At 47.1% G+C, this 19,876-nt stretch overlaps 1 protein-coding gene across 3 annotated transcripts in view; it reads right to left on the bottom strand.

Moving 5' to 3' along the window:
- IRF2 (interferon regulatory factor 2) overlaps positions 1-6,350 on the bottom strand; it is a 39,222-nt gene extending 32,872 nt beyond the window's left edge. The window contains exon 1 of one of the 3 annotated variants that reach the window (XM_058024246.1): positions 6,148-6,350. The gene's annotated coding sequence lies outside the window, so the exon portion shown is untranslated. Of the gene's footprint in view, positions 1-5,077; positions 5,178-5,205; positions 5,280-6,147 lie in introns of those variants that run through there. The other 2 variants (XM_058024247.1, XM_058024248.1) reach the window with 2 other exon arrangements.
- Positions 6,351-19,876: the final 13,526 nt, after the last annotated feature.

The raw sequence follows: 19,876 nt of genomic DNA, 5'->3' as shown, positions 1-19,876 counted from the left end.
ATTCCTAACACAGAAATATGCTGGAAGCTACAAACCAAGCCTGTCAACGTTAGCTGAAAAACCACCAAATCTGCCCTCCTCTTTAATAGACAGGAATATGAAAATTATTACTTCCAAGCTTATCTTGAAAGATAGCAACCTATATAGCAACAACTGAATGTTAAAATAACTTAAGAGTTAAAATTTAAATTCTGCACCTGGGGTGAAACAATATGCCACATGCAGGCAGATTTGCTCCTGGATGTGTGTCCAAGCTGCAACAAGATAAAATGTTTGCTTTGTCCTAAAGACTGCTGTACTTGATCTAATGCAATCTGCTCCCAAGCAAACAAAGGGATCAGAAGATTTCCGGCATACAGAAAGCTGGGCTTGCAATGTATTACAAATTAAGAAATCAAACATTACTGTACTGCTTACCACTTCTTCCTTTCTTCTCTGGGTCATTCAAAAAAACAGAAATTTTACATGAGCTTCCAAGAAATTGCAAACATATCCAGCACTAACTGTAAGAGCAAATTTTAAAACCTTTTCACAGTTTATTAATAAGAAGTATGTGCTGTAAAATGTATTATTTATGCTATATACAAACTATCTTAATTTGATATATATGTAGATACATAGATATGTACATCTGTATATGTATAGATTTACATACACATAGGTTGATATTAAACTCTAAACTCTTCTCATAGATTCCATTCCACTAACTGTTAATTGTTGATTTCAGTTTTTTTAGTGGCTATTTTAATCATAACACAAGAGTTTACACATACTCAATACAAAAAAGAACCTTCATACATTCCAATAAAACTTCTGTAAAAAATGAAACCAAAACAAAACCAAAAAACACCAAGAGGAACTTATTTAATTAAACGGAATAATATTTTGCATAATGCTATTTGTACATGAGGAATATGCACCTTAACAAATTTGTTCCTCTCATTCACTGTATCCAGAATCTTTTAAGCTTACTCATTCTTTTGTTTTGCACTTGAGATCTCAAAGGACAAGCCAGAAAATGTTTTGCACTAATCACAGTTAGTAGCAGCACTAGCTACAATAAAACTTCTGTAAACACCGTCTCATGGTTTATGTCCTCAATATCACAATCATTGCAGGCCTTTGAAGAATCAGGCTTCAAAAGAACAATCTTTACAACTGAGACATGGAGATAAGCAAGAGTAACACGTGATTAGTGTTGTATCTTTACCTAGAAACAGACCATGAATTTAATACGTGATGCACAAAAGACAAGCTGAGGTTCTAATCCTGCAAATGTCAGAGGGATTTTGCAGGGGTACTGCTCCAATGCAGTGTTGAATGCACACAGGATACACTTTACCTGACTGAAACTGGTGTCAGCTTAACAAGGGCTGGGGTAGCAAGCCCACCTTAAACAGGATCAGCATAGGCTATTTTTTTTCCCTAGAAGTTTGGTAAAATCTTATGTCACAAGTTTCACAAAACAAAGGGCAATAAAAGGCCTTGCTTCTCTCTGCTATCTGCAAACGGATGGTAGCTTATGCTTCTCAGTGGAAATTTCTACTAGCAGTTTTCAGCAATTCTCTGTCAGCAGTCAGTGCCCAAAATTTGATACTGAACTGTCCTGACTGCTAAGTTGCACAGCAAGTTTCTCTCCAAAAGACTGACTAATCACTCGTGAACCCGAGTAAACCCCTGACAAACACGCAGTGGTTGTGAGCACCACAATTTACCTATTGCAGGACAAGCATCTGGTTTTTTGAAGTTGCCTCCCAATTGTTTTATTTGGGTCTCATTTATCTTGCCTCTTCACTTTCTTCATGACACTAATGATTTTGAAGAATATCCCCACGGTCCCTTCAGTCACTTCTTTTCCAAGCTACTTGCTCTTTCACAAAAGCTCATTGCTACCCTTCATCATCTTTGACATCCTCCTCTGTAGTTCAGCAAATTTCACTACTTCCTCAATCAGGAGAGGGGAGTAACATGCATTTGTAGTGGCACGATGGTGCTTTTTATTTCTTTTTTTAACTCCTTCCTAATAACTCCTTACCTGTCCTGTCCTTTACCAGCCACATCTTGGCACAGAGCTTATATTTTCATTGGATTTTACAAGCTGTATGATTTTTTTTCCTGAGTAGAAAGTCAGTTCATGCTTCATTTTTGTGTACAGAAAAATTAGGATTGCATTCCATTCCACATGTATTACATTGAAATTGGTCTGTACTGAACTTCATCTGCAAACTTACACCCACACTTTCAAAATAAGATTTTTCTGCAGACTTTGTGGTTCAGCCTTTGGGATTTTCATGCTCCAAATGAGTTAATAATACTGGAAAATTTGCCACATTCCCACCTGTCTCTTCCTGCATCCCTTGAGTCGCACAGGCCCTGGGCAGACCTGGGGTGAGGGGTACAAACTCTTTTCAATGAGCAAACTGGCCGTGACTACACAGCCCAAAGCAAACTGATCCCACCTTGAAACTGGCCCTGCATCAACCAGACAACAGCTCAGTAACGCCTTCAGAGAATGCCACAAGAGTCATGACACTCACCCCCCTGGCAACATAAGCCAGGCCTAGTCTTTGTCACTGTTTCACATTTATACCCATGTCCACTAGTCCCATTCACTAACCCTTGGCACCCAACCAACCAAACAAAAATGCCCATCCTCGAGTTCTGGGTCTCCAGAGAAACCCTGGAAAAGGGACAGCTCATTTGTTACATTCTATTTCTGGAGCACCATAGCAGGCCTACACAAGGAGTTACACACAGGAGGCAACATTTCAGCAACTTTCCATTTCGAGTTGTTTCAAAACTCTGCAACAAGTATCACCTCCTGCCCTCTGCTTCATCCTTCCCAATGGTTTGTTCCCATACCCTCTCTCACCGACGCTTGACTTTGGAGAGCTCCCCGACGTGTTCACTCCTTTAAAAAAAGAGAAAGCCTCTTGCAAAAGAATCTCTTTAAACTCTTTCTTGGTGAAGCAAGGCTCAGAGAATCTGTTTCACTCTTACACTGACTTTATCTTCCTTGGGCACTCCTTCTACACATGGATAACTTATCAGCAAGCTTCCTGGGTTTGATGAGCTGCAAAGAGTATATTCTAATTGTTCTCATGCCTTTAGCTGCATGACTCTTTGGGTTATCTAACTGTGTTTGGCACATTTGTTATGTTCTTTTCCACCTTTCCGATTTGAAAACAAAATCTTAACATTTGAAAGAGGTCTTTATACTTGTACTGAGCTGCTTTGCTTGTCAGCCTGCTCGGCTTTTTTGGTATTTTTGACAGCTGACACACAATTGCTTTGAGCCTTTACTCTGAGTGTCTTTGAAGAATTACATGCCACTTGCAACAATTTTACACTTTTGGCTGCCTCTCACCATTTGATTAACTTCTTTCCTCCCTATATGAAGAACTACTTTGGAAGAGTAAACACTGCCACAACAATCCTTGCCTTTGCAGCTCCTGAAACAACATTGATTTTAAGGACATTATGACCAGGGTCATGTCAGAACTTGCTGGGATTTTGAATGAAAATTCTGAATTTAATTCTTGCTGGCCAGTATCTCGTCCAGAGTTGTTTCTCCCAGTGTATCTGTACAAGCTACAGCCAGAAAGCAGGGTTTTTGGCACCTGGGCAAATTTCATGTTGGACCATGACATAATCTACACAGGGGCAACTGTGGCCCCTCATTGACAATCACATTTTCTACTCTTGGAGCTTCTCTACACTCCTTTAATATATGACATTTATTGTCAACATCTAGGTTGGGCAGTCACATAGCCCTAATCTCTCTGCTCTTCCTACACAGGCCTAGGACATCAGGGCATGGGACCCTGTGTTACTTCCCCAAACAGTCATTTCCTCTTTAACAAAAAGTTTCCCACATTATGCGTGTGCAAGCTACTCAGTCCTACTCAGTCTCCATGCATCCACAAAGTTTTGGTATTCCAAGTATTCTACCATGAAGATGTTTTAACACCATGAAGGTGATGCAGCACTTCAAGAGAGAGTATCATGGCAAACCTTACAATCCTTATCCATCAGCTTTTTCCCACTGTTTGGTTTTTGAACATATATTATTATATATACCGTACATATAAGAACGTGTTTTCATTGAAGGCATACATAACCTGGCTGCAAATTTATTTACATAAAGCCTATTCTTCTAATGTAGACTCTATTTATTCAAATAAAGATTTTTATTTTCTCTTGAATTTTAGCAGTTTTTTCTTCATCATTTTCTCAACTCTGTATTAAAACTGCCCCTAACTCCACTTGGTCCCACACATTTAGAACCTTTCCTCAATGGAGAAAGGGGCCTTTAACCCCTCCTTCCTAACAGCCTGCATGTTACTTCTCATACCTCTTGGCTACCCATTTCCACACAGCACGGCCTGTGATGAGCAGCTCTTCTCTAGAGACTGACTTGACAGCCCCTAAAATCTGTCACTTCTGTCATCAGCAAGTAACTGGCTAGCAGTGCTAATACATGTGCCAAACGATGACAGTGACTGGCTGCTCTACCTGCCTCTGCCAACCTGCTGGGACCCCCAGCCTCAGGGAGGTAACACAGGCTCACAGGCTGGCACCTTGCCGTGCCTGTACCTCACTGAAGAGCTGCTGGGTGGCACATGAAGTGATGCTGTGCCTGAGGAGCTGGAGCTCTCACACCTTTCATCATGGCTTACCAGCAAAAAGAAAGGGGCACATGAAGTAATTCCCTGGCAGGATGTTACCAACAGGGCCAAAGAAGGACACTGATGCATCTGAAGGGGCTGGCAGCAAAGAAAGACTGCGATTCAGACTGAGACCATCTGCTCAGAGATCAGTTCTGCTGCTTTTGTGTGACTGTCTCTGTGTTAGGGTGAATTTAAATGTTGCTGCTCCATTCCCTTTTTATGGTACTAACACGGGCATTCTGCAAAGATTGTTAAGACTTAAATAAAATAACTGTAAACTTAAACACGTTGTATTTCATCTCCAGAAACTGAGGTTATCTTTTACAACTGCTCATACCTTCAAGAGAATCCTGTCTGCAAGACCTGAGCACGGTAAGGTGAGCTATAAATTACAACCGTACACTCACCGGAAGGAAAGTTCTGCACTCCGGAATTCCTTTATCTGAGCTCTGTCTCTAAAGAATAAAGGTTAAGACACAGACTCTGCTGCTTAGGAGCTCACACTAATCAAAACGAGAGTTAAAGACCTAAGTACCTCTGGGAATCTGGGCCGAGGGATCCAACCCTTCAGGTACTTGCAAATTCGATCCCAGCCATGGCAAGACGCTGGACATTTGACCCTGCGTACTGCGCACAAAGGAAATCCTTGTTCCTAACTTCCCTCTGCCGTTACACGGCAGCGCTGGGCTCCGCTCGCCGGCGTGGGGCAGGACAGCGCCAGCCGAGGCGGCCGCGCCGCCGTGCCCGCACGGGAGGCCCTTCCCGCCGGGAGCCGAGCGCCACTTCCTCCTTCCGCCGCTGCCGCGGAACGCGCCTGCCCGGGCCCCGCCGCCTCTGCCCCTCGCCCTGCCACGGCCGTGCCCTCGCCAGGCGGGGATCCCGGGCCCCGCCGCCTCCCGGGCCCGGCGGGCGGCGGCGCTGAGGGCCGGGGGGCGGCTCCGCCCCGCGCTTGTGTAACGGGCGCTCGGCGAGGCGGGCCGGGCCCCGCCCCTTCCCGCCCCCGGCCCGCGGGGGCAGCGCCCCCCCCCCGCACACCGACCCCCGCCCGCGGCCCCTCCGCCCGCGCCGCCGCCGCTCCCCTGCCCTGCCCTGCCCTCACCGGAGCCACCGCGCCCCGGCCCCGCAACAAGTGCGGGCCCCCCGGCCCGGCCTGGCCCGGCCCGCGGCCCTCCCGACCCTGCGCCCCCGCCTTTGTCCGTGCGCCCGGGCTGCCTCCCCACCCGGGTACCCCCCGGCCGCTCCATCTCCGCCGCGGCCGCCTCTTCCCTTCCCCCCCAGTTCTCAAACGCAGCGGCGGAATCGGGCTCGGCCCCGGTAGCTGCAGCCCGACCTTTTGTTTTTAAACCCGATGCGCATCTGCCCGGGAGCCCCCGCTGCCCCGCACACGGAAACGGCAGCAATGCGGAAAAATAAAATGAAAATTAAACGCGAAGAAAAGAATAAATAGGGAAAAAATTAGAAAATAATTCGAAATTACCTTGCCGGCCCGTTTTCGCGGCCCTTATATAATTCCTCAAGGTTACCTCCGTTGCCAGGGGACACGAAATGGAAATGAAAACAGGCGCTGAATAATCGCGGGAGCAAAACTAAAAGTTCAGTGCCTCCGCCCGGGCGGAGAGAGGGCCAGATCGAAAGCAAAACAAGGAGAGGAAGCGGCGAGGCCGCCGGCGCTTGGAAATCCCCCCGCCTCTCCGCCGGGCCGGGCCGGCCGCGCAGGCGGCGGGGGCAGGGCTGCGGCGGCGGGCGCGGAAGCGCTGAGCCCGTCACCGCCGCGCCGGGCACGGCACAGCACGGCACAGCACGGGACGGCACGGCACGGCACGGCTCAGCACGGCACGGCGCAGCACGGCACGGCACGGCACAGCACGGCACGGCACGGCACAGCACGGCACGGCGCAGCGCCGGGGCACGGCACAGCACGGGACTCCCCCGCCCGGCACCAGCTCCCGCTGATCCTCGACCTCCCGCAACACGCAGAGCCGCACCGAGAGCCGGAGCCAGCCCCGAGGAGCGCTGCTCTGGGACGCACAAACCCAGCGCTCAAAGCAGGTTTTCCCGGGGACCAGAGAGGAATCCCTGCCGCTCAGTTCCACCAGCGCGGACTGAATCGCTCCTTGCGTCTCCAGCCCCTCTGCTGAGGTGGGAGTCTTGGTTTCGGTCTGGTACACGCGCATGCGAGAGCTGTCATTGCCTTTGGAAAAGTACAACGTCGTAGTTCCACAACGAGGACAATTACAGACCAGATCCTTTGAACCCAGCGAGGCTCAAGCGGCTGGCTTACTGCGAGAGAGCTCTTGGATTTCAACGATTTTACAAACTGCCGTTAGCTGTGGAGTCAATGTAGACACCAAAGCTTTCTACAGGGTTTTGATAATCCCGATTCAAACTACAGTAAATAAAATCCACTGAGGTTGCAATGTGCCATTCCTAGCCCTAGCCATAAATGAGAAAGGAAAAGAGCACTTGGAGGCTGGCGGAGATATGAAATGTAGCCATTCCAAAGGGCTGTATACGGAGACAGAGAGGTGTATATATCTCCCTCGCACACATATCCATCTATGTGTGTGCTGTATGCACAAACATCCAGGGCACTCAGGCAGCCAAGCGGTGCAGCTCCGTGTGCTGCACACGATGCACGGGGTGGGAGAAGTGCCGGGACACCGGGGGTTGTGTGAGGAGTGGCATAGAGGAGTGGTTCAGGAGCTGTGTGCTCTCCAGCTGCGCAGCAAATGGAGGGGGAGCTGTTCTCCAGGTGCTGTGGGCACTGAGGATCCTTTGTGGCAGCATCCCTGGACGTGCAGAGGACACCGAGCTAACAATGAGATAGGGAGTCCACCCTTGTGGGTGATGAGACCTCCTGTTGTGAAAAGGCTTTCCTTGCACTGAGAACATAATCACAAAACAAATTAGGCTGGCGAGACCATGGATGTCAGCAATCTACCACCTCCCAAAAAACCACTGCGGCCTAGAAGGTGGCTGTGGTCCACATGCGCACCAGTGAAGTAGGAAAGGTCAAGGAGGAGGTTTAGGAAGTAAGACAGCATGCCAGGTAGAACAGTAAAATCAAGCATCTCCTTCTGAACTTCTCTAGAAACATTCCCAGCAGTAAGGAGAGATCCACATTCATGTGGAGGGACACAGGTTCCCAGAGCAGGGGCACAAGAGAAGCAAGAAAGGTTCTACTCACATGGCTGATACTCCCAGACACTTCCAGAAGAGACTGATTTCCATGGAGCCACAGTGGAATGAGAGTGAGGGTTATGGGACACCTGGCTCAGATTGGCATGTTGACTGAATAGATGTGCAGGGAAAAGAAATATTCAGCAAGGCATGGTAGTGACAGACCACAGCTTATGAAGGAGGGTCAGACCAGGCTGTGGCTATAGGGCAAGGGGCTATGAACTCCATGACAAAATAACAGCAAAATCAGCAATCTCCAATAACTAAAGGCAAATTTTCACAGACTGAAGGTCCAGCTAGGATAACAGTAGGGTATTAGTGCCCTCTGACCAGGCCAGAGATGGTAACTATGACCAGGTTGGATTAGAGAGGAGTAAAATGATGGAAAATGAGAAATTTCTAACCAACTTGTTCCCACTCAGAAATAAGATCTAACAGTTGCAATAACTCATGGAAGAATTGGTTCAGCACTCAGAAGCTGTCCCAAAGCTGGTGGAAGATGGCAGGATGAAATGCAAAGAACAGAATGGGGAGGGCTGCAACATGCCTCCGTTGCTCATGTGTAACAGGAACAGCAAAGATCCAGAGAAAAGCAACAAACAGGGAGCCACCCTGATGTTAGAGTGATACAAGGATTTAAGTGACCAAGATTATACATGATGAAGAGGTGATAACAGAAAACAGTCAGACCAGAGAGAATAATGAGTAGAGAGGAGTAGGGGTGGATTATTTGCTTTCTTTTCTAATATAAGAACTAGAGAGCATCAAGTGAAACTAGCAGGTGGCCAATTTAAAGCAAACAGAAGGAGGTGGATCTTCATGCAGTAGGTAATTAGACAGAAGGACATCCTCCTTTGAGGTGCCAGTAGTTCACAGGGGATCCCAAAAAAGCACCTGCACACATTCACAGAACAAAAAAACTCCACGAGGTCTCTTAAATGCAAAGACACCAACTCTGCCTCAGACAGCCCCCAAAGGCACCAATTTCTAGGGGCTAGAACCTCTTTGGTACCCTTCAAAAAGTCCTGCCTGAATAGAAATGCCTGCAAATGGTTCAGGGCAGGAATGCTAGTCCAACACCTCCCTCCAAGCAAAGAGTACAGTGACTTGGGCTGGCTTTTGCAGTACTCAGTAGTCGCTATTTTTTCTAGTATGAGCTTTTAATTTGTTTGCAGAATGAGCCAGCTGTGCAAAATACTGTAGTTTATGTATCAGTAAATATTGTGTAGAAAAAATACTGTCATTTTAATACTTTAATGTCTCATTCAGTGGACACTAAGTGTCATTGCTGTGAATTACATGAGTTGGCTTTGGTCAAAGGGAACAGTGAGCTTCCCTGAGACACACCAGCCAAGCCATTGGGCAGAATTTGCAGCTCGCTCTTGCCATCTCCTCCGACCACCTTCACCTGATCTCAGTGGAGCACATTCAAGATCTTGATGCATTTTGTGCATTGACAAAGGCCTTCCCCTACACAGCTCCTAGCACCACAAAATCAGAAGTTATACCAGAAGTTAAATCTTCAGTTGTGATTCCTTTTTTTAATGCTGAAAGGTAATGAGAATGGGCAGCTTTAGTTTTCTAAACTTAACTTTCAGCTGTGACTCATTGCCTCCACAAAGAGACTTTAACCTCTTGTGACTTTGCTGTTTCAGTGAGATATGGCAGCTTAAAATCAGAGAATTTAACCCAGAAGCATCACATATCCACTGCCTTTCTTCTGCAGAACTGCCAAAGTTTGCAACTTATTCTTTTAACAACCTTCTTTAGGGATCTGGCTGCTGGAATTAGTTGCTTGCATTAGCATCCTGCTTTTACTTCACAAATTAGTCTCTTTTTCTGGCCTGGAGTTCATTTCCGTGAGAAAAAATTTCAGACTGGGAATCCCTTAAGTTCCAGAAGGCAAATAAATACACAATATGCCAGCCATTTTGGTGTGGGTTTTTGTTTGTTTTTGTTTTGATTGTTTTGTTTTGGAAGTTTAATAGTATTTTTGAAAAGCTTAATAACATTACATCTTCCCTTTCTGGTGCTTTTCTTGTGGGTTTTACCCTGTCTTTACATGGAGCTGACTATACCATCGGTTTTGTTCTTAAAATCACTGTCACAGGCATTGGGACTATTCATAGGTAGAATTAGAGAAGGTGAATTTTCTCATGGAACTGGGACTCAAGCTCACCTACTCACAGCTGACCTGTTTATTTTTCTGATACATTAAAGTGGGAGAGCTAATTTATGTTACAGGACAGTATCAAGAAAATAAATCAATTATACCAAGAAAATAAATCAATTACAAGAGTTATATAATTCTTACTTTAATAGTATTCCCCACATCTTCCTGAGTGCCTACGTTTTGGAGCAAATGCACCCATGGGATATTTCCTTTGGTTTTGGTTGGGCTGGGCCCAACACCCACCTATGAGAGGCTTAACAGGGTGTCTAAACTAGTGAGTACTTCTCAGCTCTCACATTCCAGCTGTGCTGTTCTTCTGATTGCTGAGAAGTGAGATGGTGGGAGTGGGGCTTTGTTTTTATAGGTAATAATTACATGTTCCAGATGGAAAAATCTATTTGCTCAGACCAGATCTCCTAAAGAGTAGCTTCTCTAAACTGCAAAATAGAACTTTTCTGTTGCAATTCAAAGCCTCTTGTGCTTTCAGGAAAGCCAAGTGTCTTCACAAAGGTGTTGTTTTATCCAGCCCTTAGCAAATTTGGTCAGAAAGAGCCAAGAGATAAGGCAATAACCTGTGACAGACATTATTCTACTAAGAAATTGTTATGCCTTCCCAATCACAATGGTCTGGCTGCAGCCAGGTGCTGCAGGAGGGCAGGTAACTGTGAAGAGCCTGTCTCCTGAACCCAGAGCAAACACATGACATAGCAGAACACTCTTGAGGACTGTAGTGCCTGTTCATATTACTTGTCACTGCTTTTATTTGGCTGCACTACTTCAGCCCATGGCTCTGCCAGCTCAGCTGCTGGACACAATTCACTTTGTTTAATAGGAGAGAAGAAAGGGAGCCAGGAATTTGCTTAACAGCATTGTGAGATGGTTTTGGTTACTCACATCTCCTGGCCCACACAGCAAAATTTAGGGAGGAAAGAAGTCCTTTAAAAACACATGACAGCATCTTGACATTTCAGGGCTGGAGTGGAGTTTGGCAGAGAAAGCCTGGGTGGGAGGCAGACAGCTTCAGCAGATCACACCTGAAAGTGACCCTGCTTAGCCCTGCTTCAATAGAGTGTTTCACTGTAGTGGAAGTTTTATGGCAATTTTCCCAGTGAAGCTGAGGTAGAATATAAAGAGAAGTGATATGTTGTCTATTGGCTTGACAAAGCAGAATGAATATGTTTCTTCAGGATAATAATCAGGTATTAGGAGCTTTGCTTCTCCACATGTATGAACACATCCTTCGATTTATTAATTCAAAATGTATTTACTGTTTAAAATAGCTCAATTCTCTTTGTAGAGGGGGAAGACACTTTTCTCTTTTCTCCTTCCTGTTTGTAGCGGATTTTCACATTAAAAGGAGACTTTGCAAGGATATGCATTGCAGAAGTGTTCACCAGGCACATTGCCCCATCAATCACTGTCCCAAACAGATGATATTCTTCCTTAAATCCTGCCATGGTCCCATGGCTTTGTGGGGAGAAAAGTTCCACCCCGTGACAAGGGTGTTTTCCTCCCATCCAAAACTGGAGGACAGGAGGACAGAGGGAGCCAAGCCAAGCACTGGACTCACCCCAGACTGTGCTGGGCCTGCCCTGACAGATGGACAGCCAGCATCCCAGCCCCCATCCCCACTTGCCATGGCCCGTGCCAGTGCATCCCTTTGCTGGGCACTGGGGGCTGTCAGGGACACTGCCCATCTCAGAAGGAGAGGCAAGAGGCGCTGGGATGGCACCTCCCTCCCCTCTCCATGGTGAAGGAGGCATAGGGGGGTCAAAAAGGGGGCTCCTCCTCTGGAGGTTTCCTGCTGACAAAACAGGAAATTCTCTGTGCGCCCCCCAGCTTGTCAGCCCCTGCAGCAGCCTCCTATGCTACAACTTTGGGGGGTTATTTAAATATAGCCTTTCCTCCTTGGTGCACTCTCCAGTTCATGCTGCAACACCACCCAACGTGACCACAAAAAGAGAAAATAAAAAAGAGGGACCCAGTTATAAACAGTAAATTTAAGGCTTTTCTATCTGAAGTTAAAATGGTCACTACGAGTTACAAATTTGTTTCCAACTCACCACTCTCTTTAAAGCTTTGGCTCTTTCACCTTTTCTAATCAGTGTTTAATCATTAACAAAAGGGTAATTTTTGGATAACATGCCCTGTCTGCTGACTGCCTTCATGTATGTGGCCTGGCAACACTGATCTCCAGAGTGCTTTTCCATACCCTCTGCACATCCACCTGACCATCCTCTCAAAGCAAGAGCAGATACAGCATCTCTTGGATGCACTGTACTGAGCTCCTCTGCTGCACCTCCAGTGCTGGCTTGTCGAGTCCAGCCAGTTCATTTTCTGAAAGGCAGCAGCTGGCCCTGCTGAGCTGTTTCTGGAGTGCAGCTCATCCATGACTCATGTCTCCTGTAGCCCATCTTGCTGCATTTCTTTTCTGACAAGTCATTTCTGCCACTCTGGCCGTTGCCCTGCTCTCAGGTTTGCTAAGCCCACAGAACTGAGGCTTTCAGAAGTGAGTGGATAATGAGTGTCAGGGTCTGAATAAGAAGCCTTTCATGGCATAGTAAAAGCTGACATCAATTTCAGGTAATCTATTCCCAGAATCTTCCATTACTACTGATATCTTGATAGGGTTACAGGGGTGTTATGTGGCATATTTTTGAGGAAAATGCCTTGAGTTCTTCAGAGAACTGCTGTAATGCAGCTGGGAAAATGCTGAGTTGGTATCTGAGTGCAAGGGGTCTAAAAACCATGGGCAGGGCTGCTTTATCACTTTAAAAGAAGGAGGTCGTGGGAGGGTAGGGTGGAGGAAAAGTCCTGGCTATTAATAGAGAGCATGAGTAGGAGCTTTGTTTCGAATGGCTTCTTTAATTAGTGACATGCAATGCAGAGGAAGGCTCGTGATGCACTCTACCTGCTGACTTCCCAAGCACAGATCAGAGAGAGGCAGACAGATGAATGACCATTGCCATACAGGGGAGGTTTGAATAGGCCAAGCTAAAATGCCCAAATTAAAAAATAACCAGGAGCTCCATCAACCTTGATCTTCAGAGGTACTGTCTCTTAAGGTAGGCTAGTGGAGTCAGTGCCAGCTCAGACTCAGGAAATTTAAGTTACCTTCCCAGTCTTACCTGTCTGCTGTGAGTTTTCCTCATTACCTTTATTTCTCTCAGAGGGTGTGGAGGATAAGTTCCCAGAGATAACAGCTGTCTCTTCTTACTCAGTGCTACAGTGTCTGGTACAAAAGTGTCTCTGTCTCAGGAATCCTGCTCTTGTGCAGTGCTGCAAGGAATACCATTGCTTTGTATGGTGGTTCTCCAGTAGCACAGTTAATTTGTGCTTGTGTTTTTAGAATTTCAAATAAATCAACTACAATCAGAAGCAACAATGTAGGCAGTGTAAATCTAGGAAAAAGGTTCATTCCTTAGCTCTGTAAGTCATGGCATGACACCTGGACCCATGAACCCAACTGGATTTCAGTAGTACATTATGACAGTGGGACTATTTTGAAAAACATAATTCAGGTGCTTGTGGTCACTATTTGCACCCTGCTTTCAGTAATTACATGTGGGGTGGCAAATCCTCCTTCTAATGAAAGGAATACTCCACAGGTATGCATGTTATGATGCTTATAAGCAGTAACCAACCCTGCAGGAAAGCTTTAGTATGCTGAGGCAGAGTTCCTTCTTTCGCAGTAAAGTAGTTCCATGGGAATGCTGACTCACCAGCTCCCTGTATAATAGAGGTGGAGAAAAAGTAATTATGTATAATTTCAGTGTATTCCTTTTCCTCCTGCACTGCCATTTCACTGGTGGAATGGATCTGGCTGAAGAGTCAAGAGCTCTCTGGATGGGAAGGCCTCATAAAATTATACCTTGGGCTGGATTCGTAAAAGTCCAATAAGCAGATGCTAATAGTGCCCAATCAGCTTCAAAGGAAGGGTAGTGTTTCACTGCTTGGAAAGCTAAATCTTAATGCACATAAACCTGTTGTAAATAGTTTGTGGAGTAGCTGCAGAGAACATTCACACAAAAGCTGTTAGATCTGCCAGCAGTGTTTGTGCAGACTTCTCCACTCTTTTCCAACTGAACTGTGCATTTAAGGTTTTCATCACATTCTCTCCCCTTTCTTCCCAACCTGGGGAATCTTGTTCTTCTTCTTGAAAGAAGAACATTTCAGCTCATCTACAAGTACTTGCTCATCTGCTGGTACTGGTTCATGACCAGTTGCCCAAAGCAGTGTGACTTTTAGCACCTGGCACTCTCAGTAGCAACATTTCACTTCACCAGTTGAGAATTCACAGCCTGTCCAGCCAATGACTTCTCTCCCTTGGCCAGAGCCAAATACCAGTGCATTAAATGGTTTCATGTGCAAAAGGGAGCAGACATGGAAGATAGCTGTGAGAAGAGCTTCACTACATGGCCTATCATCACATCTGATTGCTCATGTCAATAACTTCAGCCATAATGTTGCTTTCCTGTCCCTCAGTTCGACAGCACAGCTAAACTATAACACCAACCAGAACTGATCAAGATACACTATTGTTTTTTCTCCTTAAGTCACAGGTCTGGATTAATAAAATCAATAGAATGGCTTGGGTTGGAAGGGACCCTACAGATCATCTAGTTCCAACACACTTGCCATGGGCAGGGGCACCTGTCCTTAGACCAGATTGCTCAGAGCCTTAAACAATCTGGCCTTGAGCACCTCCAGGGATGGACCATCCACAACTGCTTAGGGCAACATGTTCCAGTGCCTCAGCACCCTCAGAGTAAAGAATCTCTTCATACCATCTAATCTAAACCTGCCTTCTTTCAGTTTGAAGCCATTCCTTCTTGTCCTGTCACTACATGTCCTTGTAAATGGTCTCTCTCTATCTGTCCTGTAGGTTATCTTCAGGGGCTGGAAGGCCTCAGATAGGTCACACCAAAGCCTTCTCTTCTCCAGGCTGAACAACCCAAATTCTCTCAGCCTTTCCTCATAGGACAAGCGTTCCATCACTCTAAACATCCCGGTGTGTCTCTTATAGATTCACTCCAACAGGTCCATGTCCTTCCTGTGCTGAGGACCCCAGAGCTGGACTCAATACTCCATGTGGGGGTGTCAGCAGAGTGGGACAGAGGGCAGAGTGACCTCCCCTGACCTGCTGGCCACACTGCTTTGGTGCAGTAGTTGTCACAGCCCTAATGAGCTGAAGACATGAGGAAGGTAAAAAAGGACAGGTTGCTCAAAATGCCCCTTTGTCCCGCTTTGTTCATGGATCTGGAGAAAACACGATCTCTCCCTAAAACCCAGTGCTCTTCAGATCCTCATCTCCCACTTTGTGCCAGAACTTCAACACTGTTGCTTGCACACTAAGGCTGGTTATTTTGTTAACTTAAAGGAGATGCACAAAGGACAAAACCCACAGGGCTTGGAGGGTTCATTGAGTGTGCATTATCACAGGACTGCTGTCCACCTGTCTTTGTTATTCCACGATTGTGGAAAACTGGGAATAGTGGATGCACAGCCCCCAGCCCACCTGACCCAATGTGGCTGTCTGGATTTTAGCAGGCCAAAGCCAGCTAATCCCTGCTGGAAGTTAAACTTCTGTAAGACAGCAGGACTTGGTGCACTGCCAGGTACCGCAGCAGTCAGGGGGGCACACAGGTAAGACCTCAGGAAAGGCCTCTCCTCGCTGCCCAACACTGTGCCCATGCGGCTGGCAGGGCTGCCTGGGCCTTAAAATGCCTTTTCTCCCATCCCCTCCCAGCCCCACTCAGGACCTCACTTTATCTCATTAGATATGAGTTTCAGCGTTCCCATTTCCCAGCCCAAATGCCCACGAGACCCCAGGGAGCTGAGCTGCAGAGTTTGGCTGTGGCTGTGCTGCTGTGTCCCATGTACAGGGAGCAAAACCAGCCTGGCCACGGGCAGCACCTGCAGTGCTGTTGACTTATGCCTGCAATCAGTGTTTGGAGTGTTTTGCAATATTTTTCAAGATGGCAAAACAAACGACCCTCTGTTTTAGAAAGGAGGTAGATGGTGAACTCCACTACAGATACCTTATCTCTTGCAGTTATGGAGTGATCAGGACACGGTTGAAAAAAGAAGCCTGAAGTGGAGGAAGCTTGCCTCTGTGTTTTTACACTTTCTCAGCTCTTTGGGTTGCAGAGGTTCATGGCATTTTCCTCCAATCTTTTGTGGGGCCTTTGCCCAGAAATATCTTGTTGCTCCGCGCCACATCTACACGTACATCCATGCTGGAATCTCATTTCCCAGCACGTGTGACACCACCATGGGATTTTTTTTCCCTGCTATCACGATTCACCTGCAGGTGTGACTCCAAGGGACACGGCTTAGAGCTCAAATCCAGGGTAAGGCCAGTGAGTGAACTGGCTCCCAGCAAATCTCCCCAAAGCTTCATACTTGGAACCTAATGCAAGATAGTGGCAAGTTTAATGGGGTACTTATCGGTCCTGTGAAATGTAGATTCTTTTTAAATCACCTCCATCATCAAAATGAAGGAATAGTAGAAGGTCACAATGTCTTTGCACTGCTTTCATTCTGCTCAGCTGCACACAGGTTTCAACACCCTGTTAGTCTCTGGGCCACTGTAGACGCTTGTGATGATCAGTGCAAGAACAAATCACCCTCAGCAGCTGTCACTCACCTTCTCCCTGATGGAGAAACATGCACAGGAGTCCTTTGCCACAGCCACAGGCACCCAGAAAACCCTGATGAGACCTCACCCCTTCGTATGTGTGGCATGAAAGGAACATAAACAGGAAGCAAAAGCCACAGGAAATTTGACAACTGAAGTTTCTCTGCTCATAGGGTTTGGGGTTTTTTCTGGTTCTATGGCTATGTCTTATGTCAGTAAGGAACGTTTGCTTTCTCACTCTGTTTAGACCTTGGGTAAGAAGCATATCCAAGGTGTTATCCCTTTAGGTTATGGATTGCTTTTTGTTCTGCCTCCTGTAGTGTTACACCCTGGTAATACCAAGCTCTAAGGATTCACACCAGGAGATGCTGAAACCCAGCCACAGGAACACAGCTTCAGCCAGAACGTGTGAAGACTGTATCAATGGGGATATTGTATTGATTTAAATGGGTTTGTAGAGCTTGGCACCTGTGAATGTTGCTGCTGTCACTTGAGCATGCACTCAGTGTCAGTAATAAGACAGCCTTCAGTTGCAGGACTTGTTTCAGTCACTAGGACAAGGCTGATAATTACTATTTTGTTTTGAAGTAAGGGGGAAAAAGGTATGTGCTTTGTAGCTCTCTCCGAGCACTCTTTTTAATCCTTCACAACACCTCTTTTTCCGCTTCTCTCAGCAAAATCCTCCAATCTATGAATTTCATAGATGAGCTGTTTTACTCCCAAATACTTCCAACTTTCAGCAGTAAATGAGGAACACTCCATACTTTTCCCCTCCTTTTGCCCTGACTCACCTCTCCTCAGGGCTTTCTTCATTCACAGACACAAACTCCCTTCCCTCCTGTGTGCTGCTGACCCGTGATCCTGTCAAACTGAAACCCAGGCTGTACTCAGGGGCAGGACAGAGCGAAAGCTGAAGCTTCCAGGTCAGTCAGTCCTGAATAATCTCTGTCTCTATCGCTCTGCCTGCTCTGTGAGCTGGCAGGGAAGCAGCACAGGGAGACCTCAGCACCTTTCCAAAGGGGGAAGCAGCCTGTGATGGACACCAGCAGAGCCCACCTTCCCTGCACACTCACTGCAGAGGATCCTTGACCTGGTGTTTGCAGGGCGTCCTCACAGCTCCAGCCCTTGCTCAAGAGCTCCACAGCTTGGCTGCTGCCAGAGCTTTGCTGGGCCTTCCCCAGGTGCCTTTCCCAGGGACACCTTCCAGGAGGTGGCTGTGCTGCTCCTTTTCCCAGCCCACCCCTGGCCATTGCTCTAATCCTGCTGCTTCATTGCTCTTTCCAAGCACAGCTTTTTGACACAGCTTGCTGGTCTGTTTTCAAGGCCTTTCCTGGACCCCATGCCCCCCAAAGCCATCCTTTCCCCACTGCCCAGCAAGTGCTGCTCCACTTTCTTCCCAGTTGCCACTCCCGTTTGGATGATGCTCTAGAGCTGAATCCTGCAATTTTCCTGGCATCTCTCCAGGCACTCCTTAAAATTCCTCTATGCTAACTTAGAAAAACCCACAGCAGGTCCCTTTCTACACTGCCTGGCATCATTTCCTTGCCTCCTTTTCTGCCCCACTGGTCCTGCCTGCTGTATCCTTTGCTTGCCAAGTCACAGAATCACAGAATCATTTAGGGTGGAACAGACTTTTAAGATAATCAAGACCAATTCTTGGCTGATTACCATCTTGTCAACTGGATCACAGCACTAAACACCATGTTCAATCTTATCTCGAGCATCTCCAGGGATGATGACTCCAAAGCTGAGGAGTTTGAGCTGGATGAATCTAAAGTTTGAGGCTGCAAAGTCTGGGCCTTTCCAGGGAGCTTTCCTGGAGCTTTCCTCAGCTCTCTGAAGCAGCACAGGTCTGGCAGCCCTGCTGCTCAAACTCGTGGCTGACAGAATCAGCTGCTCCTGGGTACATTCTGTGCCCCCCTCACAGGGCTGGGCACGACCCTCAGCTGGAGCAGGTGCCTCAAGCTGCTGGGCACTCACAGCTCTCACTTCTCCTCCCCTGCCTCCTTTGCCCTCTCTTTCTGCCAAGCGCCATGAAATGCTTCCACCTGAACTCAATTAGCCCTGATGGTTTACCTGGAGGTTTTTACTTCCAATATTTAGGGCATTCCCTCACTTTTGGGTTATGCTGGTTTAGTCTTTTTTATTGCAGGTCGTTGTTGTGTTTTAACTCTGAGGTAAGCCTGGCCCATGCCTGGCCTGGGGTCCCTCACAGTGACTGTCCTCCCTTCTTAATTTTCTCTGCCCCCTGCCTTGTTCCCCTTGTCCCTCACGCCCAGTTTTGTAAGGCAGGCTGCTTCCTCTTCCCCCTCTCCCTGGGACCATTTTTTGAGTATTTTTTTAGCACTTTTCTTTTTCAGACTTGCTGTGCAGCCATAGATGACAGAGGTTCAGCATCTTTAGCAGACACTGGAGTAACCCTCTGCTTCCAGCTGCCTATGCTGCCTGTGTGGCAACACATTTTAGTCTCATCAACAACTGCACAAACTATTTATAATCAGCTCTCTGATTACATTCCTGAGGTCAACATCCAAGTTAAAAGACTCAGTGTAGCTGCACAGCCTCTTTCCTCCCAGAGGTTTCCAGAGCTGCTGGTCAGCAGTTCAAGGCTGCAGTCAGAGGTGCCACCTTCTGACCTCCTGATCAGGGGTGCCACCTCACTGCTGCCCTCCTTGCTTCCCCTGCCCTCCCCTGCCTCTCACAGTGGTGCCTTTGAGAAAAGCTGATCAAACATGCCTGTGTTGGCATGGCCCAGAGGGTAAAGCCTGCATTCCATATTCCCCAGCAGGGCCTCCCCAGCTGATCCAGCCTCTGTCCTGAGGGGACACAGCCTTGAAGCACCCAGCTGGTGACACAGATTCCATTGCTTGCCCTGCTGCTGTCCCTCCCTGCTGCCCATCACCACAGAGCCAGGTCACTTGGGGCAGCTAGGGCACCTCTTGTTTTTGAGCTGCTTTCAGTATGACCCAAACCCCCAGTATTCTTTTGTGACTCACTGGTCAGTGCCAGCCTTTGGGCTTCCCTACAGAAACCTGAGGTGCTGTGGACACCAAGCCCTGTGCACCACTGGCCCTCAGATGTGGTCTAAAGGAAGCCCCACTGGAGCAGGATGCTATCCAGGGAGGCTTACACATCACATACAGGCATCAAATACAGGAACTAGTGAAAGGGATGGAAGAATCTGGTTTTCCTTTTGCCTTTGGATGTGGGTTG

The sequence above is a fragment of the Melospiza georgiana genome, chromosome 5 (assembly GCF_028018845.1).
Source record: "Melospiza georgiana isolate bMelGeo1 chromosome 5, bMelGeo1.pri, whole genome shotgun sequence".
In the NCBI taxonomy this organism is placed as follows: domain Eukaryota; kingdom Metazoa; phylum Chordata; class Aves; order Passeriformes; family Passerellidae; genus Melospiza; species Melospiza georgiana.
Note: the sequence above shows the minus strand (reverse complement) of the source record. Positions and strands in the feature narration are given on the sequence as shown.